This window comes from Sinohyriopsis cumingii, chromosome 3, assembly GCF_028554795.1.
Source record: "Sinohyriopsis cumingii isolate HCF-2022 chromosome 3, ASM2855479v2, whole genome shotgun sequence".
Taxonomy (NCBI): domain Eukaryota; kingdom Metazoa; phylum Mollusca; class Bivalvia; order Unionida; family Unionidae; genus Sinohyriopsis; species Sinohyriopsis cumingii.
The window spans coordinates 34435589-34456906 of record NC_142963.1 but is presented as its reverse complement, the minus strand read 5'-3'; the positions used below and the strand labels follow the sequence as shown (position 1 = coordinate 34456906).

The following is a 21318-nucleotide window of genomic DNA, read 5'->3' as shown; positions in this document are numbered from 1 at the left end:
GATTTATGATGATATGTGGTGAAAGCCGCGAGCCCGCTGAAGCCATAAAGCAGACCACTCTTCTATCAAACAGAAGAATTAACATCGCAACATGGAATGTGAGGACAATGTATGAGGCATGAAAAACAGCACAGGTAGCAGCAGAGATGAGGAACTACAACCTATCCCTACTGGGCATTAGTGAGACAAGATGGACTCAATCCGGACAAAGAAGACTGATGACAGGAGAGATGCTACTGTATTCAGGACATGAAGAAAATAATGCACCTCATACACAGGGGGTGGGGCTCTTGCTGTCAAAGCAAGCATATAATGCACTGATAGGATGGGAACCACATGGGCCCAGAATCCTCACGGCAACTTTTAGGACCAAGAAGGAGAAAATAAAGATGAACATCATACAGTGCAACGCCCCAACAAATGACAAGATAAGATGAAGAAAAAGATAAGGACCAGTTTTACAACAGACTACATAATATAGTAGAAAGATTCCCAGACAAAGATATCAACATCCTCATGGGTGACTTCAATGCCAAAGTTGGGTCAGACAACACAGGGAGTGAACAAACCATGGGGATCCATGGCCTGGGCAAGATGAACGAAAATGGAGAGAGATTTGCAGACCTTTGTGCACTGAACAACCTGGTCATTGGGGGTACCATCTTTACCCACAAGAGAATCCACAAGAACACATGGACATCACCAGACCATGTGACAGAAAATCAGATTGACCACATCTGCATAGCCAAGAAGTTCAGAAGATCCCTGCAAGATGTTAGGGTGAAGAGGGGAGCGGATGTGGCATCTGACCACCACTTAGTTGTCGCAAGGCTGAAACTTAAGCTGAAGAAGAACTGGATGGGCACCAAAGAGAAGAAAACAAAGTATAACATCAGCCTGTTGAAAGATGCAAAAACTAAAGAAGAATACAGACTGATGCTTAACAACAAGTACCAAGTGCTACAAGAGCTTCTTGAAGATGAGGAAGACAATGCAAGCAACAGATGGCAGAAAGTTAAAGAGGCAATAAAATCAACATGCCAAGAAGTACTAAGCCCCATGAAGCACCAACAGAAAGAATGGATTTCAGCTGAAAAATTGCGCAAAATCCAGAAGCGTAAACAGAAAAAAATCAGCAGTAAATAGCAGTAGGACAAGAACCACAAAAGTAAAGGTACAAAAAGAGTACACTGATGCCCACAGAGAAGTGAAAAGAATCATCAAGATAGACAAGAGAAACTATGTTGAAGGAATAGCAGCAGAGGCAGAAGAAGTGACAAGAAGTGGAAACATGAAGAAGCTGTACAACATCACCAAAAAGCTGTCTGTACAGCAAAACAGAGAGACCCGTAAAGGACAAGCAGAGAAAGACCATAGCAAGTACAGAACACCAAATTAAGAGATGGGCAGAACATTTTGAAGAACTGTTGAACAGGCCAGCCCCACTAAATCACCCAGAAATCCACCCAGCCAATGCAGATCTCCCCATAAGCTGTGACAATCCCACCAGAGACGAGATCAGGAAAGCCATCACCCAGCTGAAGAACGGCAAGGCAGCTGGACCTGATGGCATCCCAGCAGAAGCCATCATAGCAGACTTAGATGCTTCAGTGGAAATGCTATACCACCTCTTTGAGAAGATCTGGGAGGAAGAAGAAATACCGACTGACTGGAAGGAGGGACACCTCATCAAGATCCCAAAGAAAGGCGACCTCAGCAACTGCTCCAACTACAGAGGAATCACACTCTTATCAGTACCAGGGAAAGTCTTCAACCGGGTCCTCAACCGGGTCCTCTTGGAGAGGATGAAGGAGGCCGTTGACCCACAGTTACGAGATGAGCAAGCAGGCCTCCGGCAGAACAGATCGTGTACAGACCAAATAGCTACTCTTCGCATCATAGTCGAGCAATCGTTGGAGTGGAATTCTTCACTCTACATCAACTTTGTCGATTATGAGAAGGCATTCGACAGCGTGGACCGAGAGACACTCTGGAAACTTCTTCGCCACTATGGCATCCCAACCAAGCTGGTGAACATGATCAAGAACACTTACAACGAAATGTCCTGCAGAGTCATTCATGCAGGACAGCACACAGACAGCTTCCTAGTGCAGACTGGCGTGAGGCAAGGCTGCTTGCTGTCGCCGTTTCTCTTCCTTCTCGTCATCGACTGGATTATGAAGACGTCCACCAATGGGCGGAGAAATGGGATCCAGTGGACATTGTGGAGTCAACTTGAGGACCTGGATTTTGCCGATGACCTAGCACTCTTGTTCCATAGTCAGCAGCAAATGCAGGACAAGACCGACATACTGGCAGCCACATCAGCACAGATTGGCCTCAACATCCACAAAGACAAGACCAAGATCCTCAATATCAATAATGCCAGTAACAACCCAGTCACACTGCAGGGAAGTCCCCTGGAAGAGGTGGAGTCCTTCTCGTACCTGGGCAGCATTATCAACCAGCAGGGTGGCACAGATGCAGATGTCAAGGCAAGGATCGGAAAGGCGAGAGCAGCTTTCATACAGCTCAATAACATCTGGAGCTCCAATGAAATGTCCTTAACTACCAAGATCAGACTGTTCAACTCCAATGTGAAGTCATTCCTACTTTATGGATCAGAGACATGGAGAACCACCAAGTCGACCGTAAAGAGAGTTCAGACCTTCATCAACAGCTGCCTAAGAAGAATTCTTCAGATCCGCTGGCCAGACACCATGAGCAACACCAACCTGTGGCAGAGAACCTCCCAGCTTCCAGTAGAGGACGAGATCAAGAAGAGAAGGTGGGGTTGGATAGGACACACCCTACGTAAGCCGCCAACCAACATTACCAGACAGGCATTGAAATGGAACCCTCAAGGCAAGCGTAGAAGAGGACGACCAAGAAACACCTGGCGACGCGACCTTGAGGCGGACATCACTAAGATGGGTCACACCTGGAGTCAGCTTGAAGGGATGGCACAGGACAGAAGCCTCTGGCGATCTTTTGTGGGCGGCCTATACCCCGGCAGGGGTGACGGGCAAAACTAACTAACCCTCAAAGTGTTTAACGACAACTGCAATCTTATATGACTACGAGAAAATAATGAAGGCAGACTGATACAATTCTGAATCAGAAACAAGGTACTAGATACTCACATGTATGGACATGCCATAGGATGTACTAGATATAGTTATGGGCATGTCATCGGATGTACGAGATACTCACATTTATGGACATGAGTAGTGTAGTGACACTACTGACATGCAATCGGATGTACTAGATACATTTATGGACATGCCTTCCAGTGTATTAGATACTCATATTTATGGACATGCCATCCAGTGTACTAGAAACTCATATGTATGGACATGACATATAATGTACTAGATACTCTGATTATCCATCTATTACACTGGATGGCATGTCCATAAATGTGAGTGTCTAGTACACTGGATAGCATGTCCATAAATGTGAGTTTCTAGAACACTGGCTGGCATGTTCATACATGTGAGTATCTTTAACACTGGATGGGATATCCTGCCTTCCAGTGTATTAGATACATGCATGAACATGCCATCCAGTGTACTAGATACTCACATGTATGGACATGCCATCCAGTGTACTAGATACTCACATTTATGGACATGCCATCCAGTTTACCCGATATTAACATTTATGGACATGCCATCCAGTGTACTCGATACTCACATTTATGGACATACCATCCAGTGTACTAGATACTTACGTTTATGGGCGTGCCATCAAGTACATTAGATACTGACATGTATGGACATGCCATCCAGTACATTATATACTCACACTGATGGACATGCCATCCAGTGTTCTAGAAACTCACATTTATGGACATGCCATCCAGTGTACTAGATACTCACGTTTATGGACGTGCCATCCAATAGACTAGATACTCACATGTATGGACATGCCATCCAGTGTACTAGATACTCACATGTATGGACATGCCATCCAGTACATTAGATACTCACGCTGATGGACAGGCCATCCAGTGTTCTAGAAACTCACATTTATGGACATGCCATCCAGCGTATTAGATAGTCACATTTATGGACATACCACCTAATGTACTCGATACAGTTATGAATTAAATCTTTTTAATTCATCAGAGTAGCAACAGAGCGTGATGGACGAATCGTTTGTGACCGCTCCGGTGGACGAAGTGGCTAGAACGTCCGCTTCGGATGTGGGAAGTTGCGGGTTCGAGCCTGGTCCGATTTATACCAAAGACTTATAAAAATGTCACTAGTAGCTGCATCATGTCTGTGGCATGATGCCCCAGTGCTAGACATCACCACAAACTGCCACACTGCAGACATCGTAGCAAAATGACTGAATAATTGTTAAAGCTACGTTAAAATCCAAATCTCTCTCTCTACACATACGCACGCACACACACGGATCTTTTGAAACGCCGATTCTGGAAAGTGATGGGGCTAAAATAACGAGGCTCTGGCTTAATAGTGGAAGATAAGTGTCAGGCCCATTTTCATTTAAGAACGGAAAATCAAATGCTTTTCGGGGCCCCGAGTGGCCGTTACGGATCACTGCCATCTCACCTATGTCTGCGTTGGTTCGAGTCTCTGGTTCGGCCAATGTGGGTATGTAAGAAAGCTTGCCGGTAGCTTCTCGTGGGTCGGTGGTTCCTTTTGGGGTTTTCCCTGGTTCTTCCTCCACCATTTATACTGGCCGCCATGTATAGCCTACCTTGTGCTGAAAAATGTCCTTAAACCCTATAACAACATCAACAACAAATTCTTTTCTATGGTGAGAGATTGTTTAAGATTGTTCATTGTCTTCAGTGATAACATAGTTTTAATCGTATGTTAGGACATACTTGTAAAAAATATGCAACTCTTGTTTTGCTGAATAAAAATACATACAAAATAACATCCAAAATTATATTTCGTTCCCTAAATTACTATTTCTGTGTTTGAATAAACAGCACTTACATTAATTAAAAAAAAACTATAAACAAGATGTTGTAAAAGCTTAAAATTTTAACGACTTTGCGAATTAAGATGAACTCGTGGCCCCACTAATGGAATTAATGAAGTGAATATAGAAATAGTTGAGGAATACGAGTCGGTATGTAACATTTTCAGCTCCCGGTAAACCTGCCAGAAATATGTACCTTGCAAAAGAAGAAATACATTTCAGGAATATTTTGTAATCTTTTTGTTGAGCTATTAACCAGATCTGTATAAGCCGTATTGCAGAACGTGCATGCCTTCTGCTGTTGTTGGTTTTCTCTAGTTATTAACCTCGCCAAGATACACCATCAAAAACCTGTAATATGAACGTATGGTACAGTTTTCAAGCACACGTAAGATAGCGTACTTATCAGAACCAAAAGCAAAGTGAGACAAAAGACGGCACATATATTTGGAAGGGGATGGATGTGTGTTAGTGTTTCCAATTTAGCGCAAAACTTTCCATGTCTGTTTAAAGGCGTTTGGATTGGTTTGTTGCTTTTAAATCCACGTTGAATACATTATCTGCTATGCCATGCTGAGGAAACTAGAGCTAAGTGTGTCTCACAAGGACACATCGATGTAGACAACAAGGGCTGCCCTGGTCTGGTATCAAACCTGCGATCCTTGGATTACAATTCCGAGTTCTACCAACAGAGCTAACTCTTGCCCCCCCCCCGTTCTAAGAGAAGTTACGAAGTACGTTATCGCGCCATTGTCCGCGTATGTCTTAAAATCACAACGCCAGCAAAATTGTTCAGAATTAAAAGTCTGGGTTTTACATTTACAAAGCGGTCTTAAAATTTTTCGATCCGTTCCTTGCTGAAAGAGCGGAATGGTGGTAGTGGCTCTTGGGTGGAGTTAAATAATTAGTGACATATAACAAAAAGAACGTACAGCCTTGCTACTTTCTTGGGACGTTTCTTCTTTTTGATGGCAAAGCCATCATAATCATCATGTAAGTGTAAATAGGGACCAGGTCTTTTGAGAACCATAATACCTTTAAAATCCATCGTACCACACAGTATGAAGCTTGGACCGCCTTCTTTTTTTTCCCCTCCTACAGATTACATACAGACTTTCGGTCGCTTTTGCAGGTCCTTGGTAAATGTTATGTCTGACAATTAAAAATAATGTATACATAATTGAATGTAAGATAAAGTGCTTTGTTACTTTTCTGACGGACGCCAACACATTTTATTAATCTATCATGACAATTTTTCAAGGACAATGTAAAATAAAATTCCTTCACTGTTTCAAGTAAGGTGTAAAAGATTAAAAAGTTTTATTTAGACCTTCGTTTCACTCAAAAGGTATAGAAAAATGCTGCTTCTTCCTTCTGTAAAAGGCTGATTGCCCCGCAAACTTCCTATTGATAAATTTTTCAGGAATCTAGTGTAGTCAGCCTGTTAATCAATCTAAGGCTCGATCCCAATATCATCATAAGAAAGTGTCAGTAACCGAATTATAGTCTTCCTCTGGTAACGCTATTTCCTCGAACAGGAAGACCACCGTTTGCCATCAGTTGTTCCTTAAGTTTTGCCTTCAGAACGGTCTCGGTTTCCGTCGCATGCAAGAAAAAAATGTAGGTATGATGATGTTCCAATTATTTTGTGACATTTATCTTCACGTGAATTTGCGAGGAGCCCGAATCTCTCACGATTATCAATGCACGTAAATGTTTTGAAAATCGCATATGCTGGACGCCCGTTAATGAAGCGAATTTATGAATTCAGTGTCGTTTGTTCGCTAAACTAATTCATGAAAAAAATATAATTGATTGACAGGATATTTACGTTACGTTGCTATATATTTAGTTATAAAATATATAGCCGTGTTTTATGATCTAACGCCATCAAGATATATTGATTGCTCTTTATTCTGCAACAGAGCAAATAAATTCAAGGTTAATAGAGCCATATATCTGAACAAGCACCATTATTGGAAAAAAAAATGGACTGAAAACTAGCAGATATTCTCAGTCGATACTAAAATTGTCATTTATTTCGTCACGTCTTGAATTAATTCCTTTTACTTCTTTTTTATCTCAAAATATAAATCGGTTTCATCTAATGTCACATTAAAAAAGTAACCGTAAGATGGACGGTGTTAAATGCACATACAATAAATACTTGTGAAACACAGTACGAAATGAAGAATCAACATGATTTACCTAATTTGTCAGCTAGCGGACTATGGACTGCGTGCCCTGCTTAAATCAAAATAAATAAATAAATAAATAAAAAGAAACAAAACAAAACAAAACAAAACAAACAAAACCTAACAATACTGCTAACACCGCGGCCCGCGGAAAAAGTAAACACAGTGCCTTGCGTTTCTACCAAAGTGGGCACGAAAAAAATAAACGTATTGACATCGCTCTCACGTTTGTAACTACAAAGGCCAATTCTAAGGACAAAATTATGCCTAGCATGTACGTCGGTGCAGTAATTTATAGAAAATTACACATTTTGTTCGCTGAAAATTTCTCCGCCAAAAGAAGACCGCACCCCCCCCCAACTTTTTGAGTTACCTCTGCTATTTCTACTTCTAAAATACGTATTACGATTAAAAAAATAGTTCGATCATTCGTAGCTTCTTAGTCAATCGTTGTTTCGTAAATATCCGATTTAGTAAGTAAGTCGGGTAGCAACATACATTCGAGGTATAAATCGTAGGAATGATCTCGATGTTGCGAATGATCACTGGCAATGCTGCTTTCTATTTATTCAGTGAGGTACTTCAAAGGTCAGAAGTCATTTGGAGTAAAACAGTCTCCATATATAAGGCATTTTTTTACGTGTATATAATGAAAAATTTAGGTATCTTATATATAAACCTTTCATTACCATTCCGGTGACCTAGTGGTTAGAGCGTCCGCCTCGGATGCGATAGGTCGTGGGTACAATCCCCGGCCGAATCATACCAAAGACTTGCAAAAATGGTACTAACAGCTGACTCACTTGGCGCTCAGCATTAAGAGGTTAGTGTTAGGACTGGTCGGCCTGGTGTCAGGATAATGTGACTGGGTGGGACATCATGTTACATGTCTGCGGCATGATGACCCAGTACTAGACATCACTATAAACTGCCATACTGCAGACATCGTAGCGATATGACTGAAAAATTGTTAAAGATACGTTAAAATCCAACACTCACACACACACACATATAAACCTTTCTAAACTTAAGTTTGTAACTTGCATTTTTTCAAAATAAATATGTATGGCCACCCTACTAAGCATTTCGTAAGTCTACCCCTAATGACCCTTGATCTGAAACAAATGGACATGACTCGTATAAAGATGACTGACAACGTATCTACTCAAATAAGTGGGATCTACTAAATGTGTAGGCCTGCATATGGTACACACTGTGCAAGAACAGTACGAGCATGATCAACGGTTTTTATTGCACTTATGAAATATGGGATTAGACGGCTGAGCTAGGATAGCAGCAAATGGGAATTAGTGGGATGCTACTTTGTACCGACTTTGCGCTCGAGTTGAAAGGAATGCGGTTTAAACTCTCTACACTAGAGAAGAAAATAGGTGCATTTTCATCGACTGTGTGTTTAGTGTTAGCCTACTAACCTAGTAAGCTGGGGCTGCATTTCCATTTTTATTCTGGCAAGCTGATCATCCTTGTGTGTAACTGGGCGTCTTGTAAGTCAATATTTCATGATAATATCCCGATACTCGTGTCGGTAAGAATACGTGCTTTATTTGAATGGAGACTTCTTGTGGTGAAACAACCTCTTACAAGCAACAACAACAAAAATCATACAAGTGTTTAGCTGTTATTTATTTCTTGGAGTTTTGGGGGTGGGGGAGATAGGATATTTTGCTGCCTTTTTTCTGGTTGAATCTCCATTTGCTCATTTGTTTTGCTTACGTTTTTCTAAGTCAATCGACTCTTCTTGAGCTTAGATCCGTACTTGCATGTTTCTTACAAGTTTAACAAAAGAGTGGATGTTTTTCCACTTATTTTGTCCTCATCTTACTGTACATGTTCGTGACATAAGACGTAAAGACAAGAAAGGAATGAAAAACGAATCGCTGAAATGTAGTTAGAAAAATGTATATAACACGAGAAATATAAAACGCGCGTTAAACATCTGCTATGGAACAAGTTATGTAGATTTGATTGAATTATCAAGGTGCGAGCTATCTTGTGGATAAAGACAATCCGTTATAACAATTCAGTATCAGGGGTATGACGTTATTTACCCGTAGATCTTGTCTGATGCGATCAAGTTTTCAGATATTTTAAGGTTGTCGTATGTCAATTTTTTAATCACACTAATACCAACTTAGGCTTCCAAAACAGTTATAAGCTTTCTTTTTTGTCTTTTCTCAAGAGGCCTTCGTCTAGGCTACGTATATGTTAGTTCAGAACTGATAATCTCTACCCCCCCCCCCCATGGAATCTTTTGATCTGTCCGTTTGTACAGTTGTCTGGACACGAACTGTAAAAACCCTTTTGAATACAAATTATAACTAAATATAGTGAACTCTTATATTAATATATTACGCTGTATACAGCAAACTTTCAAATGTACACACTCTAGTTTAAATCAAAATTGACATATTATAACACGGAAAGCAAATATATATGTTCGAAATTGTATATCGCGACAACCAGATTGTAAAGATTCATCTAAATATCCCAAAAATTTGCAGTATAAAACTTTCCTGTCTTCTTCCTCCCTTTCACAAGGAGTCGCCGTAGCTCAGCTGGTAAAGAAAAGAACTTGTAATCCAAGGTTCGCAGGTTCAATACCCTTCCAGGCCACCCCGAGTCAAGTGCCCCAACGTGCCCTTGGGGAAAGGTACTTAGCTCCCATTTTCTTGGCATGATACAGCCATTCATGTTAAAAGTGTTGTTAAAACCAACACAAACTCTTATTCCCCGTATTATTTTTATCCCTCAAGTTGTTTCTTAGGTGGTCCACAGGTCAATTACTACTACTACTACTACTCTTAATATATATGCATCATGCTATTTAAAGCTGTATTTTTTTTAGCTGTTTTTGTCGGTAGACATGATCCAAGATAGTCATGTGAGTTTTAAATTGCTCATCATAAAGCCTTGGTTGTCGCCTGTCTTGTTTTGAATACTGCAACAGAAAAGATTTCGTTATTAACGACTGTTTTCAAGCACAGCTTTTCTTAATACATTGAGAAGATATAAGAAAAGTCAAGCATGCTGTTAAGTTCAAATAAAAAACAAATTTATGAACAATAAGATAAAACAGATTTATTTTGGGACATCATTCACGAAAAACAAAATATTTATACATTTAAATAATATTTTTCCAGAACCAAATTATTTTGAAAATGAATCTAACAAAGAATAAATTAAATATGACTAACTTCATTAAAAAATTATTAAAAAATACATCAGGTTTCGTTAAAGGCGTGAAATCTGAAGGAAATTCTACACAAAATTATTGCAAAAGGAAAAAAAAGAAATGAGTAACAATATCAAAATGCATCAATTAATTTTTAAAGAATGTGCAAGTAATAAAATCACTTAAAATATTACATTAACCTGTTTTTGTTTTTCGAACATGCCAGAAAGTGTAAGGTTTAAAAATTATATTTAAAAAATAAATGGAAACGAACATCACAGAATATACGATAAGTTCAACACGCTCCGGTGGCCAAGTGGTTAGAGCGTCCGCCTCGGATGCGGGAGGTCGTGGGTTCGATCCCCGGCCGAGTCATACCAAAGACTTACAAAAAATGGTACTAACAGCTACCTCGCTTGGCGCTCAGCATTAAAAGGTTAGTGTTAGGACTGGTCGGCCCGGTGTCAGAATAATGTGACTGGGTGGGACATCATGCTATATGTCTGCGGCATGGTGCCCCAGTGCTAGACATCACTATAAACTGCCACATTGCAGACATCGTAGCGATATGACTGAAAAATTGTTAAAGCTACGTTAAAAATCCAAATCGCATCACATCACATCACATCACATCAACACGTGTATTTTTCATTCCTTTACCAAAAGATATAGAGTTATACAAAACATTCTTTTTCTTCTTCTGAAACGCCTGCTTAATGAATAAATTCACTGTCAGTATTTCCAAGTTGTGTTTAAAGCTTCCGAGTCTGTTGTTTTGCAAGTTATAAGCTGGCCACGTTCTTCGTTCTGTATATTATTTTAGGTCATTTTACCGATCAATGACATTTACCTTTTAAAGCATCTAATAAAAATCTTTAAATTGTCGACATGAAAAAGAATATCACTGTATGATACAAGCATAGTTCTCGTGCTTAATAAATAAAAGGAAACAAAATAATAATTACTAGACCCCAATACGCCTGGATGCACGGGGGAATGGCGCTTAACGTACAAGGAATTGAAAATAAAAAAGATTTTTTCGGTGACCAAAAATATTTTTTTTTTTTTTTTTTTTACGAATGCCATTAAAATAGTGATATAGATAAATAAAACCTAACCAGTTTTGGACGATGTTTACACAGGTAAAAACCGATCCAAACAGAAAGACAGTTTTAATTCAAGAAATGCCAAGGCAATATGAGGAAAATTATATATTGACAGGAACATTTAATAAATGACACTGACAATATCTTAAATGAGGGATATGAGTTTAAATTTCAATATGATTTTTGCCGTGTAGACTATAATAAACACAAAGGATTTCAATAGTCAAAGGGAACGATATCTTTCCGCAATCAAGTTTCAAATTAATATAAGAAATCATTTAATTTCAAGTAAAGTAATTATATTAGAAAACAAAAACAATTAGAAATATATGTAAATTGATACAACAACATGAACCCACTATTTACTTAAAAATGCATATCTATTAAAATAAATGCAAATTCATTAAAGTATTAACCTTGATCCCCATGCATGCAAAAAAAACACCTCACCAATACCCAAACACACACACACACACACACACACACACACACACACACTCTCTACATGGAAAAAGACAAAAATACTAACATGTGCCCGAATTATTTAGGAACAAAATATACAGGAATATGCTTTGCTGCACATTTGAAAGTGTTCAGCAAGAGGCAAAAACATCTAATCTCCCTTTTAACCCGGCAGCTTTTAATGTCATGATGATAAAGATGGCCCTACCAATAAGAAAACTGATGGAATACTGGTTCATGTGCATATGCAAACTTCTAAGTCGAACAGGGGCCATACCTTAGTTAAATATTATGGGAAAAGATGACAATTAAACCATACCATAAGACACACTCACCCCTTTTATTTAAATCCCTTGCAGTACTTCGACAATTTATCAAGGAGAAAACGAAATTCAAGCAACATGGTTGAACTTCAAGCTATAAAGGCACACTTATTCAGTTAAATGACGATGTGAAAAGGTAGAAATAGTTAGAAATCAAACTCAACGCTATTTTTCTGAATATAAGACCTGCTACCAATTATGAACTGAATTCACCAAGCAAGTCCTCCAACAGTTATTAGGTGGAAATGAAAGTTGTTATGTAGGGAACTTTCAAATCGAAATGGGCCAGTCACATTTAGATGCAAAACTATGAAAACTGAACTTGAACAGTGTGTTTTTAATATTAAACCTTTTACCAAATCTGGTTTCAATCCATGAATTCCTTCAACGAGAGTTCCTTGAAGGGACTGACGCTCTACTAGCTGAAAATAATTTCCAGGTAAGACCGTTTCTTCTGTTGTTTCATTCTTCTTAACTACTGGATATTGAAACTATCTCTGAGATGCTTCAGCAACTACAATATGTCAAATTTGGTAACAAGATATAATCTTTCATGCCCTTGACCTTGAACGTGATATCATGAACAGAAAATCATTGAATCTGTCTCAGACAATGACAAGATATATACAATTTTGTAGTAGAAAAACAAAAAAAAGTTGCCTGTATTTAAAAAGTATCATTAGATATATCCACAAAATGGATTTAATAAAATTCCATTCAAGCTTGTTTGTATTATCATGTTCACATGTCCGTACAGCTAAAATAAAGGAGTCAAGACTTGAACTACAAGCGTTCTTACCATCATTGGAATGCAACTAAATACAAAGTCTGGTCGAAATTCACTTGTATATGTACAAATCCAGTGACGTAAAACAAAACAAATAATTACATCTGACTAGGGCACAAAAGTGTGTATATGCAAGAACAGGCAAGATCTGCACAAGTTACATTCATAAACAAATCAGCATTGCAAGACAGAATTTAGCGATGAAACCATGCCAATGCCACCAAACCATGGCGTGGCGGCCATACTGGACACCCAAGCGGCACCATTTTCATTTAGGACTGACTTGACTTTGGGATGATTCTTCAAAGTAGTTTAGAAAAAGTAGAGATAGCAAACTTGTGCTAACGGACGGGCGAAGGACAACAGACCATAGCACATTATCTCCTTGTCTACGACTAGCAGAGCTAAAATTATTGAGCAGAAACTAAATCAATGATGCAAGTACAAATGTCTCGTCAAAAGCCATTACTCAATGAATTTAATAGATAAAGCTGAAAATTGAACATGACTTGGTTCTCCTTAATGTTATGCTTCATACTGAATTTTAGTTAACTTTTGTATAGAAGTCAACATATACATATACATAACAGCCAAACTGAACAGTATTTTAAATTTCCTCATGGGAGGGCAGTGAACAACTTGAGGTCTGTAGATTTTGAAGGATTTCTGGAACATCGCATCTGAAAAGTTGAAATAGTTTCAGTATTAGGTATAAACCCTGACAAAAAAAGCTGCAATCCTCCCCCAATCCCTCAAATAATAATAATAATAATAATACTAATAATAATAATAATAGTAGTAGTAGTAAACTAATAATAACAAAAACAGTAATAATAAATAATAACAGTGTATATATATATATATATATATATATATATATATATATATATATATATATATATATATATATATATATATATATATATATATATATATAATAATAAACAAACACATATTGGCTTAATGTGTATAACTAATGTAACCCGATTTCTACCATAGTTTCCAAAGTCTTCATGTAGATAAGTTTTATCTACAGCCTGCATTGAGGAACTCTCAATGTGTGATCCTATGGCCTGAAAGGGTGATAAAGATATCACCGGAATGCACAGGTGTCAAAGGTCATTTCCAACAAACATCTCGGCAGACAATAGAAGTACAATAGAACTAAGATAAGAGACATAGTTACACCTGTATGTATGTGTTTAGGATATAAAACACATTCTTGTGTATGGGGTTAAACTCGTATTACTGTAAAACATGCGAGGACATTCCATCCCTTGCATATAATACTTGACCTTAGAGTCTACTATGATGAACCGCTTGAAACCCTTTATTATTTTCATTTCACGCATAAGCTTTGATAAATTTATACACGTCAACCCATGAAGACCAACGCAGATGACTAGATGAAGCTGTTAAACAATAGATGGATTTGAATACATATAAATTAAATTATCATCAAATCAATTAGGGTTTTAAGGAAGGCTAATTTAAGTAATGCGAACAGTTTAGTGCAGATGGTAAAGAGCATTAGAAAAATATACAACTATTAAATATAAAACATAAAAGGTCCCTAAATTCCTGATCAGGATATATAATCAAAGTACCCGAATATTATATTTATTTGCATCACTAAAAGCTTTAAAGTTTTTGCCGTTTAACTGTTTGAGATTTATGGTGCAAGAAGGTGTACAGGATTCTCTCACTATATTGCCCTTCATTATAAAACAGAATATTTTTAAAATGCAGTTACAGTCATCGATTCCCGTTTGGTATTTAGTAGTAAAACTATGTGTATAATATATTCCATCATAAGTGTACAATGTACTTCGTGATAAGGCAGTATCATTACAAGGCGGTATGCTCTATGGCTTCTATCGAGGTCATAATCAGGGAGTACTGTACTTCATGATAAGGCAGTATCATTACAAGACAGTATGTTCTATGGCTTCCTTAGACAACGTCATGATCAGGAAGTACTGTACTTCATAACAAGGCAGCATCATTACAAGACTGTATACCCTACGGCTTTCTTAGATAACGTCATAATCAGGGAGTACTGTACTTCATGATAAGGTAGTTTCATTACAAGGCTGTATGCTCTATGGCTTTCTTCGACAACGTAATAATCAAGGAGTACTGTACTTCATGATAAGACAGTATCATTACAAGGCCGAATGCTCTATGGCTTCTATCTACGTCATAATCAGGGAGTACTATACTTTTTGATAAGGCAGTATTATTACAAGGCGATATGCTCTATGGCTTCCTTACAATGTCATACTCATGGAGTACTGTACCTCATAATAAGGCAGTATCATTACAAGACGGTATGCTCTATGACTTCCTTACAACGTCATAATCAGGGAGTACTGTACTTTATGATAAGGCAGTATCATTACAAGGCGATATGCTCTATGGCTTCCTTACAGCGTCATAATCAGAAAGTACTGTATTTCATAATAAGACAGCATCATTACAAGGCTGTATGCTCTATGGCTTCATAAGATAATGTCATAATCAGGGAGTACCGTACTTCATGATACGGCAGTATCATTACAAGGCCGTATGCTCTACGGCTTCTATCGACGTCATAATCAGGGAATACTGTACTTCATAATAAGGCAGTATCATTACAAGGCCGTTTGCTCTATGGCTTCTATCAACGTCATAATCAGGGAGTACTGTACTTTATGATAAGGCAGTATCATTACAAGGCAGTATGTTCTTAGACAACGTCATAATCAGTGAGTACTGTACTTCATGATAAGGCAGTTTTATTACAAGGCTGCATGCTCTATGGCTTTCTTAGACAACGTCATAATCAGGGAGTACTGTACTTCATGATAAGGCAGTATCATTACAAGGCTGTATGCTCAATGGCTTTCTTAGACAACGTCATAATGAGGGAGTACTGTACTTCATGATAAGGCAGTATCATTACAAGACTGTATGCTCAATGGCTTTCTTAGACAACGTCATAATGAGGGAGTACTGTACTTCATGATAAAGCAGTATCATTACAATGATGTATGCTCTATGGCTTCCTTACAACGTCATGATCAGGAAGTAATGTACTTTATAAGGCAGAATCATTACAAGGCAGTATGCTCTATGGCTTCCTTACAACGTCATAATCAGGAGTACTGTACTTCATAATGCAATATCATTACAAGGCCGTATGCTCTATGGCTTCTATCGACGTCATAATCAGGGAGTACTGTACTTCATAATAAGGCAGTGTCATTACAAGGCAGTATGCTCTATGGCTTCTATTGACGTCATAATCAGGAGTACTGTACTTCATGATAAGGCAGTATCATTAAGAAGCGGTATGCTCTATGACTTCAACGGACAACGTCATAACCAGGGAGTATTGTACTTCAAAATACTTTAAAATAAGATGTGCAGTTGATTACCTCCTGGAAGATTATTTTCAAATAGACGATCAATTGACCAAATTTCTTTAATTCTCAATTTTTACATTTTCTGCACTGCTAATTGATCCTTTATTGTTCCCTTAATGAAGATTAATGAAGATCAATACAAGCAAAACAATTTTGTGGATGGGGAATTGAAACAGTTAAACTTTGCTTCATTATTATATTATTTCAATGTTATTATTTCAATGTTGTCTGGTGTAAATTAATCAAGAAATTCATCTAGTAGATATGTGAGTAGAATTTAATCAACAGTCCCTCGATGAGAATGGCGCTCTACTGGGTGACAAGAAATTTTCAGAAATTCAAGAAGTTTCAACTGTTCAGTGTTGAAACCATCTCCGATATTCTTGAACCATAAGAAAATTTTCAAATTTGCTGCTCTGGTGAGCATACCGGATGTTAGACTGGCACCATTTTCATTCAGGACCAATCATATATCATTAGAAGTCTTTTGGTGAAAACTCTACGTCAATATGACTATCAATTTAGTGGTGAGTAGCAACAGCAAACTTTTCCGGTTAACCGTTGTGGCAGCCATATTGAATGCGCCCTTGGCACTATTTTCATTTAGGATTAACTAGGTATCATAGGAAGTCTACTGGTGAAAACCCCATATTGATATATCCATCCCTTTGGAAAGAGTAGATGCAATATTTCCAAGCTGGTCACATGGAGGGTCAGTCTGCGTCATTATCATTTAGATCCAAGCAGACACCAAATAAACTTTTTTGATGAACTCATCTGATTCTGATGAATACCCCACGCCATAAAGGTTTCCCATTTAGGAGCGATAACAAGATATTCTACACGGCTGTTGGAATCTATACTGGATGTTTCAGCTGCACAAATTTCATTTAGGATTGACTAGACTTTGGGATGAATGCGTGTGAAACATTTCATGGCAATCATCCAATTAGTTTCGTCAGAGTAGCAATAACAATCTTGTGCTAACGGATGGACGAACGCAAGACAATAGACCATCTCATTAGCTCTTCTGGTTTATGAACAGTAGAGCTTACAAAAAGGGGGCAAAAAAGATTGATTCCCCTCCTTCATCCTGAAGCGACTAAAGACTGGTTCACTCAACTGGGTCCACCAGACATGTGCAATTAAACTTCAAGACACGATTATTATCAATGATCGAACTACCTAATTACCTCAGTACATTGATCTCCCACGGGTCGATCAGGGATTTGTCTTTAGGTAAGTGAAAATACAATTCAGAATAAAATTATTTACTGGGGAAAAAATACAACCCTACATGTATGTGTACATATACCAACAAAAATGTAACTTGGACAGGTGCAACCACTGATATGTTTGCTAGATTGACTACTGACTAAATAAGCAAATTCAGTGAAATTTTGGTTCCTGCTTATAGTGTGAGGTCAAAACTGCATGAAATCTGACCGTGACCTATGATACACAGCCGCATGATTACTAGGCAGTCATGAAAAGCAACCAAGTTCAATGTCTCTGTCACAAAAGGCATTTGAACGTAAGTGAAGAAATTGGTAACTGACATTACTTTAAAGACAAAAACCTTAACTGTGATTCAAATTGCTATCAATACTGAATTATAAGCGCACCAAGGTTCATCCGTGAACCTCAAAAAGTTTTTAAGATATAAAAAAAGCAAAAACAACCATGGAATATTTTTGTGTATATTTAATTTAATTTGTTTCTTTCTTAGTTTTAAATTTTTAAAAAATTCCATTACATGTTATTGTAATGTAATATTGTTTACTGGACTTGGTTGTTTTCAGAATTAAGTTCAGTTCTGTCTGACTTGATTGCTTTTTTTTGAAATATTTATTTCATTGATGTAAATACCTAATAATAGAAACACAGTATCTAGTTGCTGACCTTAAAATCAGTGACAGCTTTGGTAAACAACTTTAAAAAAAAAATGTTATAATTCTTTCTCAAAGTAAGAATCAGTTTGTTGAGGAGTCAAGGTCATACCTGGACTACGTGACGTAAGGCACGTGCTAATTCTTAAACAAACTTCAATTTTTTCCAGAAGGATGAACTCTTGACCCCCATCCGTGAACTTGTTTTGTGTTTTAGTTAGTCTTATACTTACGTTATGATAAGAATTCTATCACTCGTGCCTTAACACTTGTTTGATGCAGTGTCCAGTTTGGGGCTGAATTTTTATTTTCTTCAAATTATTGATTTCAAGTGATTGTTTTCCCTGGAAATACTAAAGTACTCTAAATTAATTCTTGGACAAAGATATTTACCAGAATTTATACGGAATTATAAAAACTGGAATATTATTTTCTGTGATCCAGCAAGAGAGTGTTGACACATCAGTACAACGCTGACTATTGCATACGTCAACGCCTTCCAGTTTGGATTTATTTGGGATCTGAACTGTGATTAACTTAGAACGTTTCGTTGATATGACTTGTGTTTTAATTCTTGGATTATAATTTGGATTTAATTCGCAATACCGGAAGTTCTTTGTACAGATTTTTTTACTATGTAGTCAGGGGAAATAAATTATTTGTTAAATTTTACAAAGCTTGTTGTCTTCACTCTTTTCTATTACTTATTTTAAGAGCATAGACTCGTAACAATACATACTTGTGACCTTGAAGATAGGACTGCAAATTTGGAATTCAACATACCTACTAGTGATAATACACATATATAAAAAAAATTCATTTATTTATCTAAAAGCTCATAAGACTGGAAATAAAAATGTTGCTGAAACCTAAAACTGTGCAACCTTTACTTTGATGAAACAGCCACCGCTGACAAAGTGGCACAGAACAACAATGCTCTGTTTTATTCCTAACCCGAAATTATATAAAAAGATCAATTTATTTATCTGAAGAAAAACCTCAAGTTTTGGAATGTAAGGGAAATGCCACTGAAACCTAAAACGGCCCGTGACCCTGACGTTGTGGATTGGACCATCTCTGACGAAATGGTGCACAACATATTTACGAAACTTCATTCTTTAACCTCAAATGGCTCTGGAGTTGCAAAATAGAAAGGAAAGTATAAAGGAATGCTAAATATATTGACCTGTGACCTTGACCTTAAATAAAGGACCCTAAATGTGGTATGCCACAAACCCAATAATGATGATGAATACATATACCAATGTTCACTTTTTAATCAGGAACAGTTTTCAACTTACTGAATGAAAAGGAAAGATAGAGAGCTTAAAATATTGATCACGACCTTGACCTTGAAAACACGGCCCCTAATGGAATACACAAGAACCTTTCTAATGATAATGTATTTGCATATTTATTTATACTGCGTGTTTGACCTTTGTCCGTGACTGAAAGCGAAATTCTGGCCTACCTGACTTATGTCATGTTTTAAAGATGTTTAGTTTGATTTGAATTTAACGCCAAACCTTATTTACAAACTCAGAATGTTCTAGAAGCACACTTGTTTACAATCTGACTAAATTTTCCATTTAAAATTACCAACATCATGGGCAAGTCATTGTGTCTTAGGTCAAGTGAAACAGTATATATAGTACGAAGTAAACAATTACAGATTCCTTTTTTAAGTTCAATATGTGGAATCATTTACTGTTGTGTTCAGGTATAAATGAGAGGAATCATTTATTTAAATTATTCATTGGAATTACAAAGTGCGCATTGTCCTTTTTGTACTAATGTACTAATTTGGGATTACTGAGAAGTCATTCAAAGTTATTCTGGATTAGGTCATTGTGATATATCAAGACTATTGGTATATCTGCACATTCAAGATTACTTTAATTCATTCAGAACATTCTGTAAGTATGGACTAGTGATAGGACATTTAGGATTATTTGGGTTTTAATTCATAATACTGTAAATTCCTCTTAAATTTTCACTTTGTAATTTAGAGAAATAAATTATTTGTTAACTTTCATAAACTTTTCGGTTTCGGTTCTTTCGGTTACTTAGTTTAAGACAATCGAGTCATAATAGTACAAGTATACCAAGTTCATCCCTAAAGTTGAAAGCACTAAAGTCAGAGTAGTAAATTAAGCAAGATGGAAAAGTTAAAATATTAACCTTTCATCTTGAAGTTTAAGATATGACCCAAAATGTGGTACAAAACCGACCTTCTAAAGAGGATGCATAAAGATGCTTTAGTTTTCATTCCTTGATTTCAAGCAGCTTTAAACTTGTACAGCCGAATGGAAAGTGTGGTGGAAAACTGAAAATACCGAGCCAAACCATCTTCTAGTGACAAGCACAGAAGGTTTCCATACCTTAATCTGAAACAACTCTAAAATTCAAGAGTGGAATACAAAGATACTTAATGATCGGTTCCCCTTAACCTGAAGGTGGGACGTCTAATTTTATGTAATTCATAACACATCTGTTGATGATGAATACAATGTTTCATTCCTTAATTTCAAAGTTAAGGAGCAGAAAGGAAAGCGGGATGCATGGATGGATAGAAGGCTGGACTAGAAACATAGAGGTGCGGGATAATAATATGAGAACTGTTATCAGAACTAAATAATACATTGTGTCAGCCTACATATGTTGAAAATTGTACTGGGCATGTGAAATTCATGTTAAATTCCAAGAAATATGAAGGATTTTAAAAAAATCACACAGCAATCTAATTTCAAGAGAAGCAGCAATTTTTTTAAAAATTATTCTTCCATGCATGCCCGGCTTTGGGCAAGGAGAACGAGGCACCCGGCTTGGGCCCCGCGCTTTCAGGCAATGCAATTTTTTGCTTGGGGCCCCGCTCATCGCTTTTAATGCCTTGGGCCCCGCGCATTCTAGGGCCGGGCCTCCTTCCATGTAGTGCTATGTATGCCTCCATCATGTAGCAAGGTAGCCTTGTGGTTCTATTTGATATTTAAATGCACT

The 21318-nt window shown here is 37.4% G+C and overlaps 1 protein-coding gene across 1 annotated transcript in view; it reads right to left on the bottom strand.

The window, feature by feature from the left end:
• Positions 1 to 9060: 9060 nt before the first annotated feature.
• LOC149802664 (zinc transporter ZIP11-like) overlaps positions 9061 to 21318 on the bottom strand; it is a 135864-nt gene continuing 123606 nt past the window's right edge. Inside the window, exon 13 of the mRNA XM_089953818.1 lies at positions 9061 to 13705. The gene's annotated coding sequence lies outside the window, so the exon portion shown is untranslated. The remainder of the gene's footprint in view (positions 13706 to 21318) is intronic.